We start from the raw sequence: 18,176 nt of genomic DNA, 5'->3' as shown, positions 1-18,176 counted from the left end.
TAATGAACATAGCTAACACAATGTAGTACTTGGGTACAATCTCAAAAACAACAGTATGATCTCAATTTATATCCAAGGCAAACCATTCAATACCACAGTAATCCAAGTCTCTGCCCCAATCACTAATGCTAAAAAGCTGAAGTTGTCCAGTCTATGAAGACCTATAGGACCTTCTAAAACCAACACCGTAAAAAAAAGCTGTCCTTTTCATCACAGGAGATTGGAAGGCAGAAGTAGGAAATCAAGAGATACTTGGAGTTTCAGGCGAATTTGTCCTTGGAGTATGAAATGAAGCAGGACAAAGATTAACAGAGTGTTGTCAAGAGAACACATTGGTCAAAGCAATCACATTTTTCCAACAACACAAGAAATAACTCTACACATGGACACCACCAGATGGTCAACATCAAAATCATACTGATTATATTATTTGCAGCCTATAATGGAGAAGCTCTGTACCATCAGCAAAAACGAAACCTGCAGCTGACTGTGGCTCAGATCATCGGCTTCTTATTGAAAAAATCAGAATTAAATTGAACAAAATATAGAAAACTATGGGTATGACCTAAATCAAATCCCTTTGATTCTACAGTGGAGGTGACAAATAGATGCATGGAATTAGATCTGGTAGAGAGAATACCTGAAGAACTATAAAAAGATGTTGATAATATTGTACAAGAGGCAATGACCAAAATCATTCCAAAGAAAAACAAATGCAAAAAGGCAAAATGGTTCTGAGGAAGCTATTAAAATAACTGAGGAAAGAAGAGAAGTGAAAGGCAAGGGAGAAAGGGAAAGATATACCCATGTGAATGCAGAGTTTAAGAGAATAGCAAGGAGCAAGGAAATAGTAAACAATGCAAGGAAGTAAAGGAAAGCAATACGATGAGAAAGAGTAGAGATCTCATCAAGACAATTGGACAGATCAAGGGAACATATCATGCAAGGGGGAAAAAAAAAGAAAAAAAAAACAGAAACAGTATGTGACTAACAGGCAGAATAAGTGGCAAGAACACACAGAATAACTGTACTGAAAAGGTCTTAATGATCCAGATAACCACGATGGGGTGGTCACTCACCTAGAGCCAGATATCCTGGAGTATGTGATCACTCACCTAGAACTAGATCTCCTGGGGTCATAAAGAACCACTGCTATGAACAAAGCTAGTGGGGTGATAGAATTCCAGCTGAGATATGTCAAATCCTAAAAGATGATGATATTAAAATGCTAATACTCAATATGCCACAAATTTGGAAAACTCAGTGACTACAGGACTAGAAAACATCAGTTTTCATTCCAATCCCAAAGAAGGATAGTGCCAAGGAATGTTCAAACTACCAGACAATTGCACTCATTTCTCATTCTAATGTTATGCTCAAAATCCTCCAAGCTGGGCTTCAGCAGTACATGAACCAAGAAATTCCAGATATATATTCTGGGTTTAGAAAAAGCAAAGAAACCAGAGATCAAATTGCAGACATTCATTGGTTCATGGGAAAAACAAGGGAATTCGGGGTGGAGGGGGGAATAAATATACTTCTGCTTCATTGACTATGCTAAAGTCTTTGTGTGGATCACAAACAACTGTGGAGTGTTCTTAAAGTGATGGGAATATCAGACCACATTACCTATTTCCTGAGAAACCTGTATGCAGGTCAAGAAGTGACAGTTACACTTTACATGGAACAAACGACTGGTTCAAAACTAGGAAAGATGTATGACAAGGCTGTATATTGTCACCCTGTTTATTTAAATTATATATGAAGTACATCTTGCAGAATTCTGGGCTGGACGAACCACAAGCCAGAATCATGACTGCTGGGAGAAATATCAACAGTCTCAGATAGCCAGAAGACACCATTTAATGGCAGAAAATGAAGGAGAAATATAAATAACCTCAGATATGCAGATGATACCACCTTTATGGCAGAAAGTGAAGAGGAACTAAAAAGCCTCTTGATGAAAGTGAAAGAGGAGAGTGAAAAAAGTTAACTTAAAGCTCAACATTCAGAAAACGAAGATCATGGCATCTGGTCCCATCACTCCATGGGAAATAGATGGAGAAATAGTGGAAAAAGTGTCAGACTTTATTTTTTGGGGCTCCAAAATCACTGCAGATGGTGATTGCAGACATGAAATTAAAAGATGCTTACGCCTTGGAAGAAGTTATGACCAACCTAGATAGTATATTCAAAAGCAGAGACATTACTTTGCCAACTAACGTCCGTCTAGTCAAGGTTCTGGTTTTTCCAGTGGTCATGTATGGATGTGAGATTTGGACTGTGAAGAAGGCTGAGCGCCGAAGAATTGATGCTTTTGAACTGTGGTGTTGGAGAAAACTCTTGAGAGTCCCTTGGACTGCAAGGAGATCCAACCATTCCATTCTGAAGGAGATCAACCCTGGGATTTCTTTGGAAGGAATGATGCTAAAGCTGAAACTCCAGTACTTTGGCCACCTCATGAGAAGAATTGATTCATTGGAAAAGACTGTGATGCTGGGAGGGATTGGGGGCAGGAGGAGAAGGGGACGACCGAGGATGAGATGGCTGGATGGCATCCCTGACTCGATGGACGCGAGTCTGACTGAACTCCTGGAGTTGGTGATGGACATGGAGGCCTGTCATGCTGCAAATCATGGGGTCTCAAAGAGTCGGACACAACTGAGCGACTCAATTGAACTGAACTGAACTGAAAAAGCTTCGTGATGAGGATGAAAGAAGAGAGTGAAAAAGCATTAAAAAAGAAAGAAAGGAAGGAAGGAAGGAAAGAAAACTAAGATCATGGCATTTGGTCCCATCACTTCATGACAAATTGAAGGGGAAAAAGTGGAAATAGTGACAGATTTTGGGGTTCCAAATTCACTGTAGATGTGACTGCAGCCATAAAGTTAAAAGATGTTACTTGCTCTTTGGAAGAAAAACTATGACAAACCTAAGCATCATCTTGAAAACAGAGACATCTTGTTGTTGATAAATGTCATTATAGTTAAAACAATGGTTTTTCCAGTAGTCATGCAAAGATGAGATAATTAAACCATAAAGAAGGCTGAGTGCTGTAGAACTGATGCTTTCAAATTGTGATGCTGGAGAAGACTCTTGAGAGTCTCTTGGACTGCAAATAGATAAAAACTGTCAGTCCTAAAAGAAATCAACCCTTAATATGCATTAGAAGGACTGTTGCTGAAGATGAAGCTTCTATACTTTGGTCACTTAACACGAAAATATGACTCATTGGAAAAGATCCTGATGCTGGGAAAAATTAAGAGCAGGAGGAGAGAAGGGTGACAGGATCTTTACTAGTATCCCCTGGGAAACAATTTTGTCTCTTGTAAACAGATTTTATTTTAAAACCTATTTTCTCCAACATAAGTATTCCATTTTTCTTTTGATTTCCATTTACATGGAATATCTTTTTCCATTCCCTTACTTTCAGTTTCTTTGTGTTCCTAGATCTCAAGTGGGTCTCTTGTAGACAACATATATATATGGATTTTGTTTTTGTATCCATTTAGCCAGTTTATGTCTTTTGGTTGGAGTATTTAATCCATTTACATATAAGGTAAGTACTGATATGTATGTCCTAATTGCCATTTTGTCAATTGCTTTTGTTTTTTCTGTTTTTGTTTTGTTTGTTTGTTTGTTTGTTTGTTTTAGAAGAAAATTGCTACCCACTCCAGTGTTCTTGCCTGGGAAATCCCATGGACAGAGAAGCCTGGCAGGCTGTAATCCATGGAAACATGAAGAGTCAGAAACAACTTGGCAACTAAACAACAAAAACAAAAACTGTTTCTGTAGGTCTTTTTTCTTCCCTTCCTCTTTTGCTCTCTTCCCTTTAGATTTGGTGTCCAAGTTTAGTGTTGTGTTTGGATTCCTTCTACTTTTTGAGTTTTTCTATTGTAGATTTTTTTTTGTTCACAGTTACCATGGGATTTGTATACATCTGTATATAAACAAGATTGTTTTAAGTTTCTGTTTTTTTTTTTAATTTCAAATGTATTTTAAATATTCTGCATTTGCTTGCTCTTCTCACAATTACTGGTTTGGATATCATATTTCTGCATAGATGATTCACTAAATTTACTGTATATGTTTGTCTTTACCAGTTAGCTTTTCCATTCATAATTTTCTTATTCCTAATTGTGGCCTTTTCTTTTGCACCTAGAACAGATTTTGGCATTTATTGCAAAGTTGATCTGGTGGTGCTGAATTCTGCTTTTGCTGGTCTGTAAAATTTTTCATTTCTCCATCAATTCAGAATGAGAGACTTCCTGGACAGTCTATTCTTGGTTGTAATTTTTTCTTTTCATAACTTTAAAAATATCATTTCCACTACCTTCTTCCCTGCAGAGATTTTGTTGAGAAATAAGCTGATAACTTTATTACATTATATGTTACTTATTGCTATTTCTCTTTAGTATTAGTTCTTTGTCTTCATTTTTTGTCAACCTGATTACTATATGTCTCTGCGTATTCCCTCTTGAGTTTATTTTGCCTGTGACTTTCCGTGCTTCTTGGTCTTGTTAACTGTTTCTTTTCTCTTTCTAGGGATGTTTACAGCTATCTTTTCTTGTTATTCATTCAATAAGGCATGTCTGACTCATTATCCCATGGGCTGTAGCACATCAGGCTCCTCTGTCCACAACTCTCTCTCAGTTTTCTCAGATTTAGGTTCATTGAGTCCATGATGCTATCTAACCAACTCATCCTCTGCTCCTCACTTCTCTCTCTCTCTCTTTTTTTTTGGCCTTCAATCTTTCCCCAGAATCAGTGTTTTTTTCGATGAGTCATTACTTCACATCAGGTGGGCCAAAGTATTGGAGCTTAAGCTTCAACACCAGCCCTTCCAATGAACATTTGGGATTGATTTCCTTTAGTATTGACTAGTTTGATCTCCTTGCTGTCCAAAAGATTCTTGAGAGTGTTTTCCTGTACTACAGTTTGAAAGTATAAATTCTTTGGCACTCAGCCTTCTTTATGGTTCAACTCTCACATCTGCACACAACTACTGAAAAAGAAACAAACAAACAAACAAACATAGCTTTGACTAAATGGAACTTGGTTGATAAAGTTCCTGTTTAATAAAGGAACTTTATTCTGGTTGATAAAGTTGACAAAGTGATGTCTCTGTATTTTGATATGCTGTTTAGTTGTGTTATAGATTTCCGTCTCAGGAGCAAGCATCTTTGAATTTCATGTCTGCAGTCATCATCTACGGTTATTATGGAAACCAAGAAAAGAAAATATGTCACTGTTTCCACTTTCCCCCTTCTATTTGCCATGAAGTACTGGGATCAAAAGCCATGATTCCAGTTTTTTTTTTTTTTTTAATGGGTTCTTCCTGACCTGGGGATTGAATTCACATTTTCTGAATTGCAGGCAGATTCTGACTCACCACATGATCAAGATATTAGTAAAAATTACATGATCAGATATCAGTAAATTAATTGGTGACTGAGAAGGAACAATTTTCCTAAAATAAATGCAGGCTTGAAATTACTTCCTTGCCTTGATTTAGCAATCATTATCTCAAATTGAATTTTTTTCAACTGGTTACTAAAAAAGAAAAGTCTTACCAGATCCATCTGACAACACACATCTTAAGATAACAGTAATAGCTAGAAGACACTTGTTAAGAAAGATGAGTTGTTTTGTTGTGTAATCATTAGCTCTGGACTTAAAGAAAGTTCAGGTCAGTTCACTGGCTCAGTCCTGTCTGACTCTCTGTGACCCCATGGACTATAGCACACCAGGCCTCCTTGTCCATTACCAACTCCAGGAAGTTACTCAAACTCATGTCCATTGAGTTGGTGATGCCATCCAACCATCTCATCTTCTGTAATCCCCTTCTTCTTCTGCCTTCAATCTTTCCCCGAATCAAGGTCTTTTCAAATGAGTCAGCTCTTTGCATCAGGGGGCCAAAGTATTGGAGTTTCAGCTTCAACATCAGTCCTTTCGATGAACATTCAGGACTGATTTCCTTTAGGATGGACTGGTTGCATCTCCTGAAGTTCAAGGGACTCTCAAGAATCTTCTCCAACAACACAGTTGAAAGGTATCAATTCTTCAGCACTCAGCTTTCTTTATAGTCCAACTCTAACATCCATACATCACTAATGGAAAAAAGCATAGCCTCGGATAGATGGGCATTTGTTGGCAAGTAATGTCTTTGCTTTTCAATATGCTGTCTAGGTCGGTAAAACCTTTTCTTCCAAGGAGTAACTGCCTTTTAATTTCATGGCTGAAGTCACCATCTACAGTGATTTTGCAGCCCAAGGAAATAAAGTCTGCCACTGTTTCCACTGTTTTTCCATCTATTTGCCATGAAATGATGGGAACAGATGCCATGATCTTTGCTTTCTGAATGTTGAGCTTTAAGCCAATTTTTTCAGTCTCCTCTTTCACTTTCATCAAGAGACTCTTTAGTTCTTCACTTTCTGCTATAAGGGTGGTGTCATCTGCATATCTGAGGATATTTATATTTCTGCCGGTCTTGATTACAGCTTGTGATTCATAGCCCAGCATTTCTCATGGTGACAGTATACAGCCTTGAAGTACTCATTTTCCTATTTGAAAACAGTCTGTTGTTCCATGTCCAGTTTTAACTGTTGCTTCCTGACCCGCACACAGATTTCTCAAGAGATAGTCTGGTGGTCCAGTACCCCAGTCTCTTTCAGAATTATCCACAGTTTATTATGATACACATTCACATCCTATTCACATCCACATTTTATTCAAATCCTAAAAGATGATGCTGTGAAAGTGCTGCACTCAAAACTCAACAGTGGCCATAGGACTCAAAAAGGTCAGTTTTCATTCCAATCCCAAAGAAAGGCATGTCAAAGAATGCACAAACTACCACACAAATGTACTCATCTCACATGCTAGTAAAGCAATGCTCGAAATTCTGAAAACCAGACTTCAGAAATACATGAACCGTGAACTTCCAGATGTTCAAGCTGGTTTTAGAAAAGGGAGAGGAAACAGAAATCAAATTGCCAACATCCACTGGATCATGAAAAAACAAAAACAAAACACAGAGTTTCAGGAAAACATCTACTTCTGCTTTATTGACTATATGACACCTTTGACTATATTGACTATATGACACCTTTGACTGTGTGTATCACAATAAACTGTGGAAAATTCTGAAAGAGATGGGGATACCAGAACACGTGACCTGCCTCTTGAGAAAAATGTATGCAGGTCAGGAAGCAACAGTTAGAACTGGACATGGAACAACAGATTGGTTCCAAATAGGAAAAGGAGTACATCAAGGCTGTATATAATCACCCTGATTATTTAACTTATATTCAGAGTACATCATGAGAAACGTTGGGCTGGATGAAGCACAAGCTAGAATCAAAATTGCCAGGTAAAATATCATTTTCTCAGATATGCAGATGACACCACCCTTATGACAGAAAGTGAAGAAGAACTAAAGAGCCTCTTGTTGAAAGTAAAAGAGGAGAGGAAAACGTTGATTTGAAGTTCAACATTCAGAAAACTAATATCATGGCATCTGGTCCCATGGCTTCATGGAAGATAGATGGGGAAACAATGGAATCAGTGACTGGTTTTATTTTTGGGGGCTCCAAAATCACTGCAAATGGTGATTGCAGCCATGAAACTAAAAGACACTTACTCCTTGGAAGGAAAGTTATGACCAACCTAGAGAGCATATTAAAAACCAGAGACCTTAATTTGCCAACAAAAGTCCATCTAGTCAAGGGTATGGTTTTTCCACTAGTGATATATGAATGTGAGACTTAGACTAAAAAGAAACCTGAGCACTGAAGAACTGATGCTTTTGAACTGTGGTGTTGGAGGAGACTCTTGAGAGTCCTTTAGACAGCAAGGAGATCCAACCAGTCCATCGTAAAAGAAATCAGTCCTGAGTGTTCATTAGAAGACTGATATTGAACCTGAAAATCCAATACTTTGACCCCATGATGTGAAGTGCTGACTTACTTGACAAGACCCTGATGCTGGGTAAGATTGAAGGTAGCAAGAGAAGGGGACAACAGAGGATGAGATGGTTAGATGGCATCACTGACTCAATGGACATGAGTTAGGGTAGGCTCAGGGAGTTGGTGATGGACAAGGAGGCCTGGCGTGCTGCATTTCACTGGATCACAAAGAGTTGGACACGCCCGAGTGACTGAACCTAATTGATTGTGATCCACAGAGTCAAAGGGTTTAACACAGTCAATAAAGCAGAAATAGATGTTTTCCTGTAACTCTCATGGTTTTTGGATGATCCAGAGGATGTTAGCAATTGATCTCTGGATCCTCTGCCTTTTCTAAAACCAGTTTGGACATCTGGAACATCATGGTTCATATATTGTTGAAGCCTGGGTTGGAAAATTTTGAGCATTACTTTGCTAGCATGTGAGATGAGTGCAAGTGTGTGATATTGATTGCGAGCATTCTTTAGCCTTGCCTTTCTTTGGGATTGGAATGAAAACTGACCTTTTCCAGTCCTGTGGCCACTGCTGAGTTTTCCAAACTTGCTGGCATATTGAGTGCAGCACTTTCACAGCATCATCTTTCAGGATTTGGAACAGCTCAACTGGAATTCAATCACCTCCACTAGCTTTGTTCATACTGATGCTTTTTAAGGCCCACTTGACATCACATTTCAGGATGTCTGGCTTTAGGGGAGTGATCACACCCTCGTTATTATCTGGGTTGTGATGATCTTTTTTGTACAGTTCTTCTGTGTATACTTGCCACCTCTTCTTAATATCTTCTGCTTCTGTTAGGTTCATACCATTTCTGCTCTTTATTTTGCCCATTTTTACATGAAGTGTTCCCTTGATATCTCTAATTTTCTTGAAGATATCTCTAGCCTTTCCCATTCTACTGTTTTCCTCTGTTTTTTTCACTGATCATTGAGAAAGGCTTTCTTATCGCTCCTTGCTATTCTTTCAAACTCTGCATTCAAATGGGTATCTTTCCTTTTCTCCTTTGCTTTTGGCTTCTCTTCTTTTCACAGCTATTGGTAAGGCCTCCTCAGACAGCCATTTTGCTTTTTTGCATTTATTTTTCTTGTGGATGGTCTTGATCCCTTTCTCCTGCACAGTGTCACGAACCTCCATCTGTAGCTCATCAGGCATTCTGTTTATCAGATCTAGTCCCTTAAATCTATTTCTCACTTCCACTGTATAGTCGTTAGGTATTTGATTTAGGTCATATCTGAATGGTCTAGTGGTTTTCCCTACTTTCTTCAATTTAAGTTTGAATTTAGCAATAGGATTTCATGATCTGAGTCACAGTCAGCTCATGGTCTTGTTTTTGTTGACTGTATAGAGCTTCTCTATCATTGGCTGCAAAGAATATAATCAATCTGATTTCGGTGTTGACCATCTGGTGATGTCCATGTGTAGAGTCTTCTTTTGTGTTGTTGGAAGAGGGTGTTTGCTATGACCATTGCATTCTTTTGACAAAACTCTATTAACTTCTGCCCTACTTCATTCTGTACTCCAAGGCTAAAGTTTGCCTGTTACTCCAGGTGTTTCTTGACTTGCTACTTTTGCATTCCAGTTCTCTATAATGAAAAGGACATATTTTGGGTGTGTTAATTCTAAAAGGTTTTATAGGTCTTTATAGAACCATTCAACTTCAGTTTCTTCAGCATTACTTGTCGGGGCATAGACTTGGATTACCGCGATATTAAATGTTTTGCCTTGGGAACAAACAGAGATCATTCTATCATTTCTGAAACTGAATCCAGGTACTGCATTTTGGACCCTTTTGTTGACTATAATGGCTACTCCATTTCTTCTAAGGAATTCTTGACCACAGTAGTAGGTATAATGATCATCTAAATTAAATTCATCCACTCCAGTCCATTTTAGTTCACTGATTCCTAAATGTCGATGTTCACTCTTGCCATCTCCTGTTTGATCACTTTCGATTTGCCTTGATTCATGGTTAGTCTTAGGTAAAATACATTGTTGCCACAAATCTGATCTGAAGAAAGAAGTGTTTTATGTGACTAATACAGGTAATGTGGGGAAACAAAACAAAACAAAACAAAACATGTTTGCCCTTTTCTCCTCCTCAAGGGTCCCAGACTCCTTATCAACCTACCTAAGAATTAGTTCTCTCATCCCCCTTTTTCATGGACTTAGGAGAATATGGATGCCAGGGAAAAGGATGTTGCTCTCTTTCTTTAGTTGCTTCCTGCTGGTCAGGGCTTAGTCCCTAAATTGTTGAGGCAGCATATTCTCTTTACCCTCATATTGATGGTCTCTGATCCAAGGACCTTATGTAATAGTTGGAAAAAGCTGTGACACTTGTAGGAGCTTGAATGACAATTTGCAACTTAAAGTTTTTAGACAGTTAGAAACAAGCCCCATTATACAGTCACGGATATAAGGCAAAATAGTCATTAAACCAAGTTAAAACATAATCAAAGTTAAAAGCAACATTAAGTCCATAGTTAAGGTAACAAAGTGTTGCACCATTCCATTTTAGGATTGTTTGATGTCATCAGATTTAAAATAGGCAGTCACCTTTCTGTTGGTGGGAATGCAAACTAGTACAGCCACTATGGAGAACAGTGTGGAGATTCCTTAAAAAATTGCAAATAGAACGACCTTATGACCCAGCAATCCCACTTCTGGGCATACACACCGAGGAAACCAGAATTGAAAGAGACACATGTACCCCAATGTTCATCGCAGCACTGTTTATAATAGCCAGGACATGGAAACAACCTAGATGTCCATCAGCAGATGAATGGATAAGAAAGCTGTGGTACATATACACAATGGAGTATTACTCAGCCATTAAAAATAATTCATTTGAATCAGTTCTGATGAGATGGATGAAACTGGAGCCGATTATACAGAGTGAAGTAAGCCAGAAAGAAAAACACCAATACAGTATGCTAACACATATATATGGAATTTAGAAAGATGGCAATGATGACCCTGTATGTAAGACAGCAAAAAAGACACAGATGTGTATAACGGACTTTTGGACTCAGAGGGAAAGGGAGAGGGTGGGATGATTTGGGAGAATGGCATTCTAACATGCATACTATCATGTAGGAATCTAATCACCAGTCTAAGTCTGACGCAGGATACAGCATGCTTGGGGCTGGTGCATGACCAGGGGATGCACCAGGGAGATGTTATGGGGAGGGAGGTGGGAGGGGGGTTCATGTTTGGGAACGCATGTAAGAGTTAAAGATTTTAAAATTTAAAAAATAAAAAATAAAATAAAATAACAATGGAAAAAATAAATAAAATTTAAAAAATAAATAAATAAAGACAAAAAAATAAAAATAGGCAGTCACATGTGATTGCTGTTGGTAAAGGTTTTTGCAGAGTTGAAGAAAATCTTTTTTCTGAAGCAGAGAAACCCACCATATGAAGCCCTCCACTGATGAAGAAGGATACACTCTGCAGACCCAGCAATTAGACCGATTATGAAAGGCAATGAAAGAGTTAGCCCAGGACAGGAAGGCATTGACTTGAGGGTCAAACAACATACTCTGGAGTTTAGAAGTCAGCAGAAGCAAGCCCACATAAGTTATCAGGACCTTCTGGAAAATAAAAGCATGGAAACTAAAAACATAAAACTAAGTGACATCACTTAGTCTCGGTCATGGTGCCACCTTTTAACTCTAATGTGATGCACATGGGTCAATTCCTGGCCCTTTGAAACTGTGGGAGAAGAAAGAATAACTTAGTAGAATCCTTTCGTACCAGGACAACATAGAGATTGTCCCCCATATCCCAATATATTTTATCAGGACTTCTGCTCACACCACAGCTTGTCTGAGTCAGAGGCTGGGTCAGGAGTTACCTCCTGGAGTTTTCATAATGTCTGTTGAAAGGCTGAAAGCTGAGTCACATAGTTAATTCTAAGGCTTCAGGATCTAAGACAATATCTGTGCACAAAAGTGGTCTGCCTTGAAGACATTCAAAAGGAAACAGTCCCTTCTTCTTAGGGGCAGTTTAAGCCCTCATTAAAGCTCTGGGTAAAACTTTAAACCAACTGTCTTGTGTTTTCTGAGTTAGCTTATGCAGATGCCTCTTAATACCTCTTAATAATGTCATTAGCCTTTCCAACTTTTCCTGAAGATTGGGGTCTCCAGGAACAGTGTAAGTAGTATTCTATTCCTAGAGCTTTGAACACTTTGAGTCAGCATCTTTAAAGGTGGAGCCATTATTACTCTGAAGGTTCCATGGTAGCCCAAACCTGGGAATAATTTCATGGATTCTACAGGTTGCTGATGAGACACTTGGGGTTGTGCCATGACTGCCAAGGCCATACTTTTCTTTTGAGTAATAAACAGATTAAATTCTGACCCTGTGGGCAAGCTTCAAGCAGAAGCCTGTAAAAGAGCAATTTAAAGAGACATAAAGGCATTTTGAGTCTCTGATGACCATATAAGCTTATCAGTTTTGGTGTGTTGAGTTTCAGTTGTGTTTATATAAAGGTCTGGTAAGTTTCCCATAACCTGGAATCCAAATGCAGCAATAGCCTGTAATGCTCAGGACTCTTCTTAATTGTCTTAAAGGCATTGGTAGAAGATGATTTATTATAGGTTTAACTCTAGAAGGTATCCAAATCAATGACTGAAAAATATTTGGCTCATTCAGGAATTTCAGAATATAAAGTATAAGGCTTAGGCACCACAGGCTGTAAAGGAACCACAGCCTTATTTATTATTTTTAAACCTTTAACTAGTTTCCATTTATCATTTGACTTTTTTATATCTAAATTGGAGTATTGCATGGTCTGTTACAGAGAATTAACAGCCCTCGTTGCTTTAAATGTTTAATAATGGGTTTTAACTCTTCCTTAACCTCAGGCTTTGGTTGCTACTGTTTTTGATGTGGAAATAGGTGAGGATCTTTGAGCTTGATAATGACAGGAACAGCATTTTTTGCTCAATGCACAGTTTTTCCATCAGCCCACACTCTAGGATTTATATTTTGTTCAATTAATGGGAGAGAAAGGACGGGCTCCATATTCATGTATACAGAGGCCTGGATCTTGCTCAGTATACCCCTCCCCAGAGGGGTGGAGGAGACTCTGACATGATCAGAAATTCGTGTGAAAAGAGCACAGAGTCCCAGTTGCAGTTTAAAGGATGATTGAAGTAATAACATTTGGCTTGTCCAAACAGTCCCATTATGGAAGGAAAGTGGACCAGGGGCTCCATTGACCACAGAGAAAGCTGCCTGAGTTTTCAAAAGGAAATCAACTCATCCCCCCCAACACACACAGACACACAGTTATTAATACCCAGGGTTCCTCAGGTGTTATTAGGATGGGAGCTTTGGGAACCCCAGGGCACCTTTTGTCCTGATTGTCTTGAGAGTCTGACCCCTGAGACCTATACTTCTGAGGTCAGTCTCTTCTCCAGTGTGGTCCTTTGCAGACCGGACATGGAGTTGAGTGTGACTTAGATGCCCGAGTGCAATCTCGCTTGAAATGACCCTCCTTTCCACCATAATAATAAGTCTGTCCTTGTTTACCTGGGTTCCTCTGAGCATTTTTCTCTTCAGGCTGTTTCAGAATGGATCTCACAGCCATTTCTGGGGCTTCAGTGTTTTGCCTGGTTCTTTTCTGTCTCCTGTTTTCCTCCTTGTATTCTCTGCCATAATGAACTGCCTGAGCCAGTTGCAACATGTTACTTAAAGAATAACTTTGTCCATATACCTGTTTTAGTAACTTATGGCAGGTATCTGGAGCCGAATGAGTGAGAAGCCTACCTCATAAGATCATTCCTTCCTCCCCTCTGTACTTTCAGGATCAATATTAGTAAACTCGTGAAAAGCCTCCCAAAGTCTATCCAGGAATTTATCAGGAGCTTCTTTCTGTGTCTGTTCTATGTTAGCCAACTTAGAATAATTTAAACTCTTAGTTCACATTCACTTGAGTCCTTCAAGAATACATCTGGCAAAGTGGCTCTGATACCACCTTCCTTTAGCTGTTATAGCACCTATCTGGCTCTGTTGTAGAGACTGCCTGATTCCCAGCAGAAAGGGCAGGTATTTCATCCTCCCTCTTTCCTGTTAATTTATTACCAAAGCATTCATCTTTATAGGCACTACCTTTTTCCAAAACTGAGTTTTTGAGTCAGCAGTCAGCATATGTCCTAAGATATGCATTACATTTCTCCAAGTAAGGTTAAGCTCTGGGAATCAAACTTATCCCAGTCTCTCAAAATGCATTTTAAAGGGGGTGGTTCTGGAACTGTTAGCTCCCTTCTGAAAGAGAGAAAAGTGGCATCCACAGCTGTGGCTTTTTTCTACCAGAGGCAATCCTATCTTCTCTAGATGAGGGTGGAGATAGACTTTCCATTGAAGTTTTCCTTACCTGGTCAAACTTAGCCTGTCCCCTACTGACACAGGTGCCTTCGTTGTTCCTGTCAGCCCTCCTCATTTCATTGAGGTGGAACAGACATGCTCCAGGAGTATACCTGATGGCATCCCAAATTGATTTCCAGTTCCTCACCATTAAGAATTTGGCTTGATTTCTCCTTTTCCTCTAGTGCCACCCAGGGTGGAACAGAGTAGTTTGCTGGAATGTTTCCCAAGCTAGAACCACTAGGTTCCATATTCCATATGTCTGTTCTGACTGCAGTAGAAGTGGCGAGTTGTAAAGGGATGAACAACAACAACAAAACCTAAGATGCTCTTCTCTGTGTTGCCGCTCCAGTTTATGTGATGGCAAAAGATGTGGTAGAGGGTTGACTCCTAAGGAAAAAGTGACTTGTCCTTGAGTTACTAGGGTTGTTACTAGAGTTACTAGAGTCACAATATTTCCAGTTTATTTCCACAGATTTCACAAAAGGAAATATTAGGGAGTTGAGACAGAAGCCACTGGAGAGATTTATCTGATCTGCTATTCTTGTCTTGAGAACCCCATAAACAGTATGAAAAGTCATAAAGATAGGAAACTGAAAGATGACCTCCCTGGTTGGTAGGTGCCCAATATGCTACTGGAGAATAGTGGAGAAATAATTGAAGAAAGAATTAAGAGTTGGAGTCATAGCAAAAATAACACCCAGTTGTGGATGTGACTTGTGATGGAAGTAAAGTCCAATGTTGTAAAGAACAATATTGTATAAGAACCTGGAATGTTAGGCCATGAATCAAGGTAAATTGGAAGTGATTAAACAGGAGATGGCAAAAATTAGCATTGACATTTTAGGAATCAGTGAGCTAAAATGCCTGGAATGGGTGATATTAACCCAGATGACCATTATATCTACTACTGTTGGAAAGAATCCCATAGAAGAAATGGAGTAACCATCATAGTCAACAAAAGAGTTCGAAATGCAGTGCTTGGATGCAATCTCAAGGACGACAGGATGATCTAAATTGGTTTCCAAGGCAAACCATCCAATGCCAGAGTAATACAAGTCTATGTCCCAACCAGTAATGCTAAAGAAGCTGAAGTTGAACGGTTCTGTGAAGATCTAAAAGACCTTCTGGAACTAACATCCCCCAAGAGATGTCCTTTTCATAAAAGGGGATTGGAATGCAAAAGTAGGAATTCAAGAGATACCTAGAGTAACAAGGAAATTTGGCCTTGGAGTACAAAATGAAGCAGGGCAAACGTTAACAGTTTTTTTCAAGAGAATGCACTGGTCATAGCAAACACCTTTCAACAGCAAAAGAGAGGACTCTCTACATGGACATCACCAAAATCAGATTGATTATATTATTTGAAGCTGAATATGAAGAAACTCTATACTGTCAACAAAAACAAGACCAGGAGCTGACTGTGGCTCAGATCATGAACATCTTATTGAAAAATTAAGACTTAAATTGAAGAAAGTAGGGAAAACCACTTGACAATTCAGATATGACCTAAACGAAACCTCTTATGATTGCACAGTGGAAGTGACAAATAGTTTCAAGGGATTCACTCTGATAGAGTGCTTGAAGAACTATGGAGGGAGATTTAAAACATTTATAGGAGGCAGTGATCAAGATAATCAACAATAAACATAAATGCAAAACGGTTGCCTGAGGAGGCCTTGGAATACTCAAGAAAAGAAGAGAAATTAAAGGCAAAGGAGAAAAGGAAAGATATAACCATTTGTAAACAAAGTTCCAAAGAATGGCACAGAAAGATAAGAAAGTCTTTCCCAGTGATCAGTGCAAAGAAATAGAGGAAAACAATAGAATGGGAAAGACGAGAAATCTCTTCAAGAAAAGTAGAGATATCAAAGGAGTATTTCATGCAAAGATAGGTACAATAAAGAACAGAAATGGTATAGACCTAACAGAAGCAGAAGAGATTAAGAAGAGGTGGCAAGAGCACAGAGAAAACTATATAGAAAAGATCTTAATGACCTAGATAACCACAATGGTGTGATCATTCAACTAAAGCCAGACATCTTGGAATATAAAATCAAGTGGGCCTTATGAAGCATCACTACACACAAAGCTGTTGGAGATGATGGAGTTCCAGTTGAGCTATTTCAAATCCTAAAAGATGATGCTGTGAAAGTGCTGCACTCAATATGCCAGCAAATTTGAAAAACTCACCAGTGGCCACAGGACTAGAAAAGGTCAGTTTTCATTCAAATCCCAAAGAAAGGCAATGCCAAAAAATGTTCAAACTACTTCACAATTGCACTCATCTCACACACTAGCAAAATAATGATCAAAATTCTTCAAACCAGGCTTCAACAGTTCATGAACCGTGAACTTCCAGATGGTCAAGCTGGATTTGGAAAAGGCAGAGCAACCAGAGATCAAATTGCCAACATCCATTGGACAATAATTGAAAAACCAAGACATTTCCATAAAAAGGTCTATTTCTGCTTTATTGACTATGCCAAAGCCTTTGACTATGTAGATCACAACAAACTGTGGAAAATTCTGAAAGAGATGGGAATACCAGACAACCTGACCTGCCTCTTGAGAAACCTATATGAAGGTCAGGAAATAACAGTTAGAACTGGACATGGAACAACAGACTGGTTCCAAATTGGGAAAGGAGTTCATCAAGGTTGTATATTGTCACCCTGGTTATTTAACCTCTATGCAGAAAGTGTTATGGGAAATGCCAGGCTAGATGAATCACCAGCTGAAATCAAGATTGCCAGGAAAAATATCAATAGTTTCAGATATGCAGATGACACCACCCTTATGACTGCTGCTGCTGCTGCTAAGTCACTTCAGTCATGTCTGACTCTGTGCCACCCCATAGATGGCACCCCACCAGGGTCTTCCATCCCTGGGATTCTCTAGGCAAGAATACTGGAGTGGATTTCAATTTCCTTCTCCAGTGCATGCTTGCTAAGTCGCTTCAGTCGTATCCAACTCTGTGTGACCTTATGGACAGCAGCCCACCAGTCTCCTCCATCCACAGGATTCTCCAGGAAGGAATACTGAAATGGGTTGTCATTTCCTTCTCCACCTTTATGACAGAAAGAAGAAAACATCTAAGCAGCCTCTTGATGAAAATGAAAGTGGAGAGTGAAAAAATTGGCTTAAAACAACATTCAGAAAACTAATATCATGGCTTCCAGTCCCATCACTTCATGGCAAATAGATGAGGAAACAGTGGAAACAGTGACACACTTTATTGGGAGGGGGCTCCAAAATCACAGCAGATGGTGAATGCTACCATGCAATTAAAAGATACTTACTCCTTGGAAGAAAATTTATGACCAACCTCAGTTCAGTTCAGTTCAGTTCAGTCGCTCAGTCGTTTCTGACTCTTTGCGACCCCATGAATCGGAGCATGCCAGGCCTCCCTGTCCATCACCAACTCCCGGAGTTCAATCAGACTCACGTCCATCGAGTCAGTGATGCCATCCAGCCATCTCATCCTCTGTCTTCCCCTTCTTCTCCTGCCCCCAATCCCTCCCAGCATCAGAGTCTTTTCCAATGAGTCAACTCTTCACATGAGGTGGCCAAAGTACTGGAGTTTCAGCTTCAGCATCATTCCTTCCAAAGAAATCCTAGGGTTGATCTCCTTCAGAATGGACTGGTTGGATATCCTTTCAGTCCAACTTAGACAGCATATTAAAAAGAAGAGATATTAGTTTGCTGACAAAGGTCTGTCTAGACAAAGCTATGGCTTTTCCAGTAATCATGTATGGAGTGAAAGTTGGACTATAAAGAAAGCTGAACACCGAAGAGTTGATGCTTTTGAACTGTGGTGCTGTAGAAGACTCTTGAGAGTCC

Source organism: Ovis aries, chromosome 11 (assembly GCF_016772045.2).
Source record: "Ovis aries strain OAR_USU_Benz2616 breed Rambouillet chromosome 11, ARS-UI_Ramb_v3.0, whole genome shotgun sequence".
Taxonomy (NCBI): domain Eukaryota; kingdom Metazoa; phylum Chordata; class Mammalia; order Artiodactyla; family Bovidae; genus Ovis; species Ovis aries.
This window is presented reverse-complemented; position numbering follows the sequence as displayed.